The 13,209-nt window shown below is 47.7% G+C and overlaps 1 protein-coding gene across 1 annotated transcript in view; it reads right to left on the bottom strand.

The window, feature by feature from the left end:
• Window positions 1-13,209, bottom strand: part of pnut (septin 7-like protein pnut) — a 95,277-nt gene that overhangs the window by 36,211 nt on the left and 45,857 nt on the right. The window lies entirely within an intron of this gene.

The raw sequence follows: 13,209 nt of genomic DNA on the forward strand, positions 1-13,209 counted from the left end.
GTGTGTGTGTGTGTGTGTGAGAGAGAGAGAGAGAGAGAGAGAGAGAGAGAGAGAGAGAGTACAAATGGAGGAATAAACAAGAGGGGGGAAAGGAAGGAAGAGAGGAAACGCATGGGATTCCCCACCCTGAGGAGGAGGAGGAGGGGGAAACGGTTGGAGGAGGACATGGGAGGGAGCAGGAAGACGATGAAGGAAAGAGGAATGTGGAGACGAAAGGAAGGAAGGAAGAGAGAAAAGAAGGGGAAAGATGAAAGATGAGATGAGAGAAGGGGGTAGAGGGATGAAGAGAAGAGAAGAGGTAGGAACGGAGGGGAAAGGGAAGGAAGAAGGGGAGGGGAGAGGGAAGGAAGAAGGGGAGGGGAGAGGGAAGGAAGAAGGGGAAGGGTGCGGAGAGACGAAAGGAAACGGTTGGAAGATGACATACAAGGGAGGGAAGAGGAGGGAGGAGAAGGGGAAAGAAGGAAGGAGAGAGGAGAGGAGAGGAGAGGGGAGGGGAATGATGAAGGACAGAGTAAGGTAACTGAAACTGAACTAGAAAGGGGAGATAAAAATGTAAGAGGAGAAGAGAAGGGAAGAAAAGAATAAAGAAACGAGACGAGGAGAGGGGAGTAGAGGAAGATAAATGGAGGAGGAGGAGGATAAAAGAGGGAGGAGGAAGAGGGGAGGAGGAGGAGAAGAAGACAAAGGAAGGATGAGGAGGGGAAAAGGAGGAGGAGAGGAAGATAAAGGAAGAGGGAGGAGAGGAAGATAAAGGAAGGAGAAAGAGAAGATAAAGGAAGGAGGAGGAAAGGAAGATAAAGGAAGGAAGAGAAGATGATAAAGGAAGGAGGAGGAAGTGGAGGATGAGCCGTAAACACTAGATATATATATAGTTCATTCCTCAAGATGGCGGAGTTTCTACCTCTCCTCCTCCTCCTCCTCCTCATCATCATCATCATCATCATCATCGTCGTCGTCGTCTTTCCATCATCCCCTTCATCATCTCTATTATTCTCTTCTCTCATCATCACAGTCACCTATCTCTTTCTTCTACCTCTTCCACTTCCCATCATCATCATTATCATCAACATCATCATCTTCCTTTTTTCATCAACATTAACATCATATACCCCCCCACCTTCTTTTCCTCAGATCATCACCATCATTATCACCACCACCACCACCATCATCATCATCATCATCTACTGTATTTCCTTCTCAACCCTTACTCTTTAACTCCACCCAGTGACCCTCGTCCTCCTATTCCTCCCCCCTTTCTTGCTTTACTATCCTTATCCTTCAGCATGTAGAGTTACATCTCGTAGTCATAGTCTACTCTGTAACAAACAGCCTCGAATGGACCATAAGGTGTGTTGCTGTTTGCTTTCCTTTGTACTCTTTTGTACTTTGTACCACTCCTCTTCATTCGCATGTCTTCTTCCTCCTCCTCCTCTCCCATTCCTCTTCCCCCACCTGGTCTTCCCCTCTTTCTCCTCCTCTGCTCTTAGTCACCCATAACTTTTCCATTACATGGTCCTCCACTTTCCCTCCTCTTCCTCCTCCGCCTCCCCTTTATATAAATATTCTCTACTGGAGTACCACGTGGCGGCAATACTCACGCTGAAATGAATACACACACACACACACACACACACACACACACACACACACACACACACACACACACACACGCCAAAGCAAAACGCACATACCAACACGTGGGCACACACACAAGGGCCCCTCTACCACGTACACATAAACACGTGGGTTAACCATTCCCCCCCCACACATACATATACTAAAACACACACACACACACACACACACACACACACACACACACACACTAAAATACACACACACACACACACACACACACACACACACACACACACACACACACACACACACCTAAACAAACACTTAAAATACCGTGAGTCTCAAGTAGCATTTAAAACACCTTGAGTTTACGGTGCCTAGCGAGGGTCAAGAGAGGGGGAGGGGGAGGGAGGGGGGCTGACAGGCATAAGAGGGGAGGGGAGAGAAGAGGCAAGTACGCAAAATAATACAAATAATAATCATTCTATTCATACATGAGAGAGAGAGAGAGAGAGAGAGGCACTGCAAGGGAGGGGAGAGGCAGACATGCAAGACGGGGGGAGGGGATAGACACGAAGGGGGAGGGGAGGGGAGGGGAGGGGAGGGGAGGGGGAAGCAAGATTGAGATAGGCACGGGGGATTTAGTACGCTTGAGGGGGGAGGGGAGGGGTGTGGCTGGCAGGCAAAAAAAGGGGTGACTCAGGCAGGGAGGGAGGGAGGGAGGGGGAAACAGGAGGTGGGGAGAGAGGAGGGAGATGGAGGGAGGGGAGACAGAGGAGGGAGGAGCTGGAGAGGGGAGGAGGGAAGAGAGAGGGAGGCACTCAACATGGAGGTGGGAGGGGGACAAAGAGGCAGAGAGGAGGGAAGAGGAAGAAGAGGCAAGGAGGGGAGACGGCGAGCATGAAGGAGGGAAGAAAGTCTGACATGGAGGGAGGAGGGAGGATAGGTAGAGAGGGGGGAGGGTAGGCAAGCTGAGAGTCAGGGTAGGTTAAACAGAAGACGACAAGCAGGAGGGGGAGGGGGGGAAGGGAAGGCTGGGAGGACGGGGTGGGAAATAGGGAGGGAGCGAGGGGCGGGAGAGGGGAAGATAAAAAATAAGGAGGAAGAGAGAGAGGGAGGAGGAAGGGAGAGAGGGAGGAGGGAGAAGTGGATGGAGAAAGAGGCGAGGCAGAGTGAAGGGGAGAGAGGATAGTTGGAGGGGTGTATGTACGTTTGAGGGAAGTGAGGTGAAGGAGGAGGAGGAGGAGAAAGGAAGAGGAGGTAAGGAGGACGGGCAGGTAAAGAGGAGGAGGAGGAAGTAAAGAGGAGGGGAGGCAAAGAGGAAGAGGAGAGGCAGAGGGAGGAGGAGAAGGCGTAAAGTGCGGCGAGGGGATAGGGAATGGGAGGCTGGAGGAGGAGAGGGATAGGTAGAGAGGAAGAGCGGGATAGGTGGGAGAGAGGAGGAGGATAGGCAAGTTCAGAGTCGGGGTCAGGGTAGGTTAAACATGAGGCGGGCAGGCAGGCAGGTATGCAAAAGGGAGGGAGGTAGGTACGTAGTTGGGTAAGACAGGCACGTACACAGGTATGCATGATATCACGTTGGTAGGTAGGTAGGTAGTTGGGTAGGTAGGTAGATGTGAAGAGATAAGTAACGAAAATGGAAAGCAGGAAAGCAAGTAGGAAGGTAAGTATGCAAGAAGGAAGAGTAGGTAAGACAAGAGGAAAGTAATGTACGTATTTATGTGTATGTATGTATGTATGTAGGTAGGTAGGTAGGCAAAAAGGGAAACAGTTAAGTAGACTAGTAGGCAGAAAAACAGATGAGTAAGTAGGCAGACTGGTAGGTAGACAGGCCATTAAGTACGCAGACAACCAGATACGCAACCTGAGAAGAAGGAGGGTAGGCAGGCAGGCAGGCACCGGTAGGTAGGTAGGTAGGTAGGTAGGTAGGTAGGTAGGTAGGCAGGCAGGCAGGCAGGCAGGCAGGTAGGTAGATAGGTAGGTAGATATAGTAGGTAAATGACTAGGAAGGGCGAGGGAAATATGAAGAGGGAGACAGAAGAATGGAAAGGAAGAATATTATGAGGAAGAAGGAAGGATGGATGGATGAAAAGGAAAGTGGCAAGAAATGAAATTGGAATTACAAGGGAAGGAGGGAAGGAAGGAAGAAAGGAAGGACGGAAAGAAGGAAGGAAGATGAATTATAAGGAACAAGAGAAATGAGGGAAGAGGGTGGATTAAAAAAGAAAGAAGGTGGGAAGGAAGGAAGAATGGAAGGATGAAGGCAAGGAAGGAAGGAAGGAAGGAAGGAAGGAAGGAAGGACGGAAGGAAGGAAGGAAGGAAGGAAGGAAGAAAGGAAGGAGTGAGAGGGTTGGATTCGCCGCCAGTAACAGGTTTCCACAACTGGAGCAAAACTGGTGTTACCTGCCCACCACAACACAACACAACCCCCACACCAATACCACCTCAACACCACAACACCACACCCCATCACACCACCAATACCACTTCAACACCCTTCCTCACACCACCCATACCACCTCAAAACACTTCATCACACCGCCACTACCACCTCAAAACACTTCACAAATGCACAACACCACTACCACACCACAATCACCACCATCATCACAAACCAGCATCACCAAAAAATTCACCACAGCACTACTACCACATCACAACCACCACCACACCATCACCATCGTCACCTCACCAATATCAGCACAAAATTCACCACAACACCACAACCACACCACAATCACCACCACCATCACCATCGTTACCACACACCACCACCACTACAAAATTCACAACACCACTACCACCACCATCACCAACATCACCACAAAATTCATCACAACACCACTACTACACCATCATCACCACAAAATTCACCACAACTTCCTATATACAGAGTTATAACAATAACTTAACACTAGAATACGATGCTGGTCACGAAGACGTGCTATAGAAAATAAATTATGCAAAACTATGATCTTTTTCTGCCGTTCAGCTACACAAAATAAACTGCAAAAGGACGAAAATCTTTGTCAATTTAAAGTGAAAGGACTATAGGTCTCATACTCACACTCCATCTCCTAACCCAAACTGTCTGCCAATCTTGTGAAGTGAGTGATAAAGGATGGAGGATTTGGCAAGTTTAATATCAACATTATCTTATTGACTCTCTCTCTCTCTCTCTCTCCAGCACTTTATCATCATTTTATTATCAGCATTATCTTACTGACTTTCTCCCTCTTCTCTTTCTCTCTCTCTCTCTCTCTCTCTCCTCAGCACTATCATCAGCATTACCTTATTGACTCTCTCTCTCCTCCTCTCTCTCTTTCTCTCTCAAGGCCGAACGACCTATGAAGGACCTCAGTATCAGTGTAATCTATGTATCTGTAATTGTTCTGTATTACATTACACCTCCCATTCATTTACCTCTCTCTCTCTCTCTCTCTCTAATTCATTCATATGTTCTCTCTCATCCTCTGACTCAATTATCCTTCCTCTTTCCCTCCCTCCCTCCCTCCTTCTCCCCTTGACTCACCCTCTACCCTCCCTCCTCCCTCCATCCCCCCTTCCTTCTCTCCCTCCTTCCATGCCTCCCTCCCTCAATGACTCATTTCCTAACACTCCTTCGCTCTCTATTTCCTCAATACCATATCGGTCTCAATACTACTCAGGAAAATTGTTTATCTATCAATTTACCTATCTATCTATCTGTCTATCTCTCCATCCATCTATTTATCTATCTATCCATCCATCTATCTGTATCTATTGATCCATCCATCCATACATCTATCTATATATCTACCACTATTTCTTTTTTTCATGTTTACCCACCTCTCTACATTCCTCTTTTACCTACCTACCAACCTATCAATCCACCTACCTACCAAACTACCTACCTACCTACCTACTTACCTACCTACAAATCCATCTACCTACTCACCTACCTAACCCACCTCCTTCTCTCCTCCCTCATTTTTACCTCATCTTTCTTACCTACCGACACAGCCATCGATCTTCTCGTTTTCACTCTCCATCTAAGTCTCAGAGAAAAGATACCACAGTCACAAAATACCTCAGAAATTAATGGCTTGGAATGGATCAATAATTCTCTCTCTCTCTCTCTCTCTTCTCTCTCTCTCTCTCGTCGAAAATTATACACACCCATTAATTCTCTCTCTCTCTCACACACACACACACACACACACACACACACACACAGCAGGTTCGATAATAAAGGACTACCTGTCTACTTACACTACTTACCATTTTTAATCTACCTACCTACCTACCTACTTCTTTACCTACCTACCCGCCTTCCTACTTACCTTTCCATACTTACCTACCTACTTACAGTATTTTTACCTACCTACCTACTTACCTACCTCATTCCTTTTCCTTCCTTTCCTACCTACCTACCTACTTACCTTTCCCCATCTACCTTTCATTTCCCTTTATGGTTTACTAACTACCTACTTCTCTTTCCTAACCTACCTACCTTTCCTTACCTACTTACATACCTATCTACTCAACTCCTTTCCATACCTACCTACCTACTCACTCCCTTCCGTACCTACCTACCTTCCTACTCACTCCTATCAATATCTACCTACTCCTTTCCTTACTTACCTACCGACCCTGGACTATCCTTACCTACCTACCTACTCACTCCTTTCCATACCTACCTACCGACTCACCACTATCCTTACCTACCTACCTACTCACTCCTTTCCATACCTACCTACCTACCTACCTCCTCACTCCTTTCCATACCTACCTACCGACTCACCACTATCCTTACCTACCTACCTACTCACTCCTTTCCATACCTACCTACCTACCTACCTCCTCACTCCTTTCCATACCTACCTACCTTCCTACTCACTCCTTTCCATACCTATCTACTCCTTTCCTTACCTACCTACCTACTCACCACTATCCCTACCTACCTACTTACCATATATCATTCTAACACATTATATCTCCATTCATTTTTCATCTTGTACCTTTCACTTCCCTCTCCCTCCTCTCTCTCTCTCTCTCTCTCTCTCTCTCTCTCCTGACTCATGGTCCTACTCTAATCAACTGACTCACCCTCCCTCCCTCTCTCTCTCTCTCCTTCCCTCCCTCCCTCTCTCTCTCTCTCCCTCCCTCCCTCTCTCCAAGTTATTGAACAGCAGGGGGATTAATGAGGGGAGAGAGAGAAGGGAAAGAGGGGGAAAGAGAGGGGAGAGAGAGGGAGAGAGGAAGGAAAAAAGCGTGAATGATGGCAGGGAGACAGAGTAACGGAGGAGTGATTGGAGAGAGAGAGAGAGAGAGAGAGAGAGAAACAAATAAGAGGGACTGACCACACACACACACACACACACACGCGATCACCATGCACATAGCTACACCAACACGTAATGGCACAAACGCACACACATCCTCACGCACATGAAAGTACGTGTGCACATATATTTCCTGTCACATGGGAGAGGGGAGAGAAGTAATGGCAAAAGGAGAGAGAGAGAGAGAGAGAGAGAGGGGGGGGAGAAGAGGGGGAGAGGGGAGGAGAGGGAGAGAGTGGGGAGGACGACAAGGTAGAAGGAGAAAGAGGAGGGAATAGGAGAGAGGGAGGGGAGGAGGAGAGGGAGAGAGAGGGGAGGAGAGGGAGAGAGAGGGGAGGAGAGGGAGAGAGAGGGGAGGAGAAAGAGGGTAGAAAGAGGAAGAGGGGGAGGACAGGAGGGACTTAGAGGGACGAGGGAGGGGACAGGAAGAGAAGAGGGAGAGGAACGGAGGGAAAGCAAGGAGTGAAATTTTGGAAAGAAGAGGGGAATGGGAGAAGACGGGGAGGGAGGGAGAGGGAGGTAGGAAAGAGGGGAGAGGGAGACAGGAAGGAAAAAGTTGAAGTGGGAGAGAAGGACGAGGGTGGAGGGAAAGAGAGGACGGAGGGAAGGTAAAGAGAGGGGAGGAAAGATGATGAGAGGGAAAGGGAAAGATGAAGAAAGGGAAAGGGAAAGATGAAGAGAGGGAAAGAGAAAGATGAAGAGAGGGAAAGAGAAAGATGAAGAGAGGGAAAGAGAAAGAGAGGGTTGGAGAGGGGAAGAGAGGGGAGTGGAAGAAAAAGAAAAAGGAAAGACAAGGGAAGGAAAATAAAGAGGGGTAAGGAAGGAAGGAGGTGGAGGAGAGAGAGAAAGGGAGGGAAGGCAAAAGGAGAGGAGGGAAGAATGAGGCATGGACGAAAAGAAGGGAGTGAGATATTGGCAAAAGAAGGGAGGAGGAGGGGAGAGGGAGGGGGGAGGAGGGGAGAGGGAGGGGGGAGGAGGGGAGAGGGAGGGGGGAGGAGGGGAGAGGGAGGGGGGAGGAGGGGAGAGAGAGGACGGGATGAAACAGGGGAGAGATATTGGCAAAGGAGGGGAACAAGGGAGAAGAGGGAAGAATAAAGGAGACGGGGGGAGTGGAAAGGAGGGGAGGAAAATTAAGAGGGAATGGAAGGGGAGGGAGGGGAGAAAAGGGAGGAGGGGAGAGGGAAAGGGGGGAGAGAGGAAATGGCAAAGTGAGGGGGAAGTAGAATATGGAAGGATGATGGAGAAAGGGGAATGAAAAGGGGAGGGAGAAAAGGGGGGAAGGGAAAGGGTGAAAAGCAATGAGAGGGGGAGAATGAGAGGATGAAGAAGGGAGAGAGGAAACGAAAGGGATAGAAGGAATGAAAAGGGAGAAGAAAACGGGAGGAAAGAAGGAAGGCGAGATGGGAAGTGGGATACAGAAGATAAAGGACGATGAAAGGGAAGGGAAGGGAAGGGAAGGGAAGGGAAGGGAAAGGGAAGGGAAGGGAAGGGAAGGGAAGGGAAGGGAAAGGGAAGGGAAGGGAAGGGAAAGGGAAGGGAAGGGAAGGGAAGGGAAGGGAAGGGAAGGGAAGGGAAAGGGAAGGGAAGGGAAGGGAAGGGAAAGGGAAGGGAAGGGAAGGGAAGGGAAGGGAAGGGAAGGGAAAGGAAAGGAGAGAGGAGAGGAGAGAAGGGAGAAGGGGAGAAAGAAGGGAAAGGCTAATGAAAGGAGCAGGAATGTGAGAGGGGGAGAGAATGTGCTTGAGAGAGGAGGAGGAGGAGGAGGAATAAAGGAGAGGGAGAGGGAAAACTGGAGAATTTTCTTTTTTAGTGTTCTTGTTACTTCCAAACGGTCTTACACACACACACACACACACACACACACACACACACACACACACACACACGAATTAAATGATAGTTTTCATCCCGTACTATTATTACCAAGTTTTTTTATTATTATTATTTTTTATTATTATTGTTATCTCCAGACGATTTTACTCAGCTCAGGAAGGCTTTTTCGAATTAATGGAAAGGTTAGACACAGTCTTCATTAACCCCCTCACTGCTTACAGGCTGGTAGTGAAGCAATAGTGTAGTAGTAGTTGTAGTAGTAGTAGTAGTAGTAGTGGTGGTGGTCGTAGACTATAGTAGTAGTAGTAATGGCAGTAGTAGTAGTAGTAGTAGTAATGGCAGTAGTAGTAGTAGTAGTAGTAGTAGTAGTAGTAATGGCAGTAGTAGTAGTAGTAGTAGTAGTAGTAGTAATGGCAGTAGTAGTAGTAATGGCAGTAGTAGTAGTAGTAGTAGTAGTAATGGCAGTAGTAGTAGTAATGGCAGTAGTAGTAGTAGTAGTAGTAGTAGTAATGGCAGCAGTAGTAGTAGTAGTAGTAGTAGTAGTGGCAGTAGTAGTAGTAGTAGTAGTAGTAGTGGCAGTAGTAGTAGTAGTAGTGGTAGTTGTAGTAGTAGTAGTAGCTGTAGTAGTAGTAGCAGTAGTAGTAAATAGTAATAATAATAATAATAATAATAATAATAATAATAAAAATCATTATAAATGAGGTCGTCGGGCTGAAGGGGTAAAGACAAACCCAAAATCAAGAAATAACCATCCACTCATAGGATAGGAGATAAGGTTGTGGAAAAGATATAAAGAGATAAGATGATTACTGGAGAGAGAGAGAGAGAGAGAGAGAGAGAGAGTGGGGGGGGGGGAGTGGCAGGATTAGAGGGTGTTCCTTGATTACCGTACCTCACCGAATATTCTCTCTCTCTCTCTCTCTCTCTCTCTCTCTCTCTCTCTCATTTATTTCCATGCAACAATATTTTTCTACCATTTCTCTCTCACTATTTTTCATTCACCTGTGTAGCCATCCTTCCCTTCCTTCTTCCCTTTCTCCCTCCCTCCCTCCCCCCTTTCCTTCCTTCCTCCCTCCTTCCCTTCCATTCTATTTTCTGCCTTGCTCAAAATCTCAGCATTATCTTCTTTTCTTTCTTTATTCTCTACTAACTAGTCACCTTCTTTGCCATTCCTTTCAACCAGCTCCCTTCCTTCCTTCCCTCTCTCCTTCCTTTTTTCCTTCCTTCCCTCTCCTTCCTTTTTCCCTCCCTCTATTTTTCCTTCCTTCCCTCTCTTTCCTTTTTTCCTTCCTTCCCTCTCTCCTTCCTCTTTTCCTTCCTTCCCTCTCTCCTTCCTCTTTTCCTTCCTTCCTTCCCTGCAGTTACGAACATAAAATTAACTTGGTGACTATCCTCTGAGACATCCCACCCTTTTTCTTCCTTCCTTCCTTCCTTCTCTCCTTCCTTCCCTCCCTCTTCCTCTAAACTCTCTTCTTTCTTCTATCTCCTACTCCTTCCTCAACCTCCTGTTACTCTTCCTCCTCCTCCTCCTCCACCCTCAACCACTCTTCTTCCTCCTCCCCTCCCCCACCTCATCCGGGTTTTCCCTCCATTTTAGTCGTTCTCAAGGTCATGGAGGGAGGGAGGGAAGGAGGAACAGATGGGCGTAGAAGGAAGGAAGGAAGGAAGGAAGAAAGGAAGGATGGATATATGGAAGGAAAGGAGAAATAGCGGAAAGATGGATGTACGGAAGAAGGGAAGGAAGGAAGGAAGGAAGGAAGGAAGGAAGGAAAGAAAGGCAGAGGAAAGGAAAATAAGTGAGACAGGAAGCAAAAGGTGAAGATGATAAATGGGAGACGAAAAGGAAGAATGAAAAAAAAAGGGAGAGAGAGAGAGAGAGAGAGAGAGAGAGAGAGAGAGAAAATGGGAGGGAGAAAGAAGGACGAGATGAAGGGAAGAAAAGAAAAGGAGTAGAAGGAAACTGAAAAGGGGAGGGGAGGAGAGAGGAAGAAAGGGAGGGAATGGAAGGAGAAGACGAGGGAGGGAGGGAGAAATGAAGAGGAAGGGAGGTAAGGAGAAGTGAAAAGCGAAGTGGAGGGTGGAGGGAAGGAGAGAAGAGGGATGGAGGGAAGGAGAGACGGGGAGGGGTGGAGGGAAGAAAGGAGGGGAGGTAAATCAGGACAGGCAGGTATGTGTGTGGGGGGAGGGAAGGGGGAGGATGAGGGGGTGGGGGAGAGGAAGGAACGTTGAAGGGGGTGGGTAAGTGACAGAGAGGGGGGAGGGGGAGGGGAGAAGAAAGAGAATGAGAGAAAGCGGGGAAGAAAGGGAGGGAAGGTGTGTGTGAGAAAGAGGGAGGGATAGTGTGGATGACAAAGAAGGTAAGGTCCGGGGAGGGGAGGGGAGGGGAGGGGAGGGAAGGGAAGGGAAGGGAAGGGGAGGGGAGGGGAGGGGAGGGGAGGGAAGGGAAGGGAAGGGGAGGGGAGGGGAGGGGAGGGGAGGGGAGGGGAGGGAAGGGAAGGGAAGGGAAGGGGAGGGGAGGGGGAGGGGAGGGTCTGGAGCACATCGGCGCCTGTGTGGCCTTGGGAGGGAGGAAGGAAAATAGAGGGAGGGAGGGAGGAAATGGGGGAGGGGAGGACAGAAGGAAGGGATGGAAGGGGTGGGAAGGTAAGGGAGAGAAGAGGGAAGAAATGGGAGGAAAGTAAGGAGGTAGGAAGAAAAACATTGGGTGGGGGAGGGACGAAACTGCTGCATATTTCACGTTTCTTGTTTCACTGTATTTCACGTATCTTCTGTTTCACTGTATTTCACGTATCTTGTTTCACTGTATTTCACGTATTTTGTTTCACTGTATTTCACGTATCTTCTGTTTCACTGTATTTCACGTATCTTGTTTCATTGTATTTCACGTATCTCGCTTCACTGGATTTCACGTATCTTCTGTTTCACTGTATTTCACGGATCTTGTTTCACAGTAATTCACGTATATTCTGTTTCACTGTATTTCACGTACCCTGTTTCACAGTAATTCACGTATATTCTGTCTCACTGTATTTCACGGATCTTGTTTCACAGTACTTCACGTACCTTCTGTTTCACTGGATTTCACGTATCTTCTGTCTCACTGTACAATTCACGTTATCTTGTTTCATTGTATAATTCACGTATCTTCTGTTTCAGTCTACTTCCACCATCTTCTGTTTCAGGAAAGGAAGGAAGGAAGGAAACGAAGGACAACGGAAGGAAGGACGGAAAGAAGGAAGAGGGAGGAAGGACGACAGGCAAATGGGAAGGAGGCCATGGAGTGAGAGCGAGATGAGGGTGGAAGGAAGGAATGAGAGAGAGAGAGAGAGAGAGAGAGAGAGAGAGAGAGAGAGAGAGAGGTATGGGAGCAAAAACAGATGGAGACAAGGAGGGAGAGAAGTGACAGGGAGATAACGGAGAAAAAATAAGACAGAACTAGAGGCGAAATGATGACAAGAAAGAATGACTCTCTCTCTCTCTCTCTCTCGCGCACGCACACACACACACACACACACACAGACACACACACACACACACATCCTGCCAGAGATATTTAAAAAAAAAAAAAAAAAAAAAAAAGGAGGAGGAGGAGGAAGATGGAGAGAAAGGAGGGAAAGAGAAGAGAAAGGAAGGGATGAAAGACGGACAGGTGGAAAGGTGTTAAAAAAAAAAAAAAAAAAAAAAAAAAAAAAAGAGGGTAGGGAATAGTAAAGAAGGGGGTGGGGGGGGAAGATGAGGAGAAGTGAGAGGAGAAGACAGGAAAGAGGAAAGAGAAGGAAAGAGATGGAGGAAAGAACGAAGGGGAAAAAAATAAGTCAAGAGGAATTAAGGGGATGGAAGAAAATGGCAGAGATGAGGAAGAGATTGAAGAGGAGAGAAGAAGTACAAGAATGAATGACAACCACAGGGAGAGGACAGGAAAGGGGAAAAGGTAGAGAAGATGGAAGGAAGGCGAGGGCAAAGGGCAATGGGGAAGGAGGGAAGGAGGAAGGGGTGGAGGGTGGGTAGTTTGATGGATGGATGGAGGATGGAAGGGAAGAGAAGGGAAGGTATGGGATGGGAAGGAAGGAAGGAAAAATGAGGAAAGGGAAGAGAGGGAAGGGAAGGGAAAGAGTGAGGGAGGGAAGAAGAACGGAAGAGAAGGGAAGGGAAAGAGTGAGGGAGGGAAGAAGAACGGAAGGGAAGGGATGGGGAGGTATGGGATGGGATGGGAAGGACAGAAGGAAAAAAGGAGGGAAGGGAAGGGAGGGGAAAGAATGAGGGAGGGAAGGAGAAAGGAAGGGAAGGGAAAAAAAGGAAGGGAAGATCAACAAAGGAACGAAGAAGGAAAGGGAGGAGGGAAGAGTAAAATGGAAGGGAAAGGAAAGGAAAGAAGGAAGGGACAAAAGAATGCCAGCTAAATGCATAACCAACAAAAACAACAACAACACCAGAGACACCTTACCACATACACCCATTCTACCAGTTAGATTAGTT

Source organism: Coenobita brevimanus, chromosome 38 (assembly GCF_032717465.1).
Source record: "Coenobita brevimanus isolate Jiangsu-jjx chromosome 38, ASM3271746v2, whole genome shotgun sequence".
Taxonomy (NCBI): domain Eukaryota; kingdom Metazoa; phylum Arthropoda; class Malacostraca; order Decapoda; family Coenobitidae; genus Coenobita; species Coenobita brevimanus.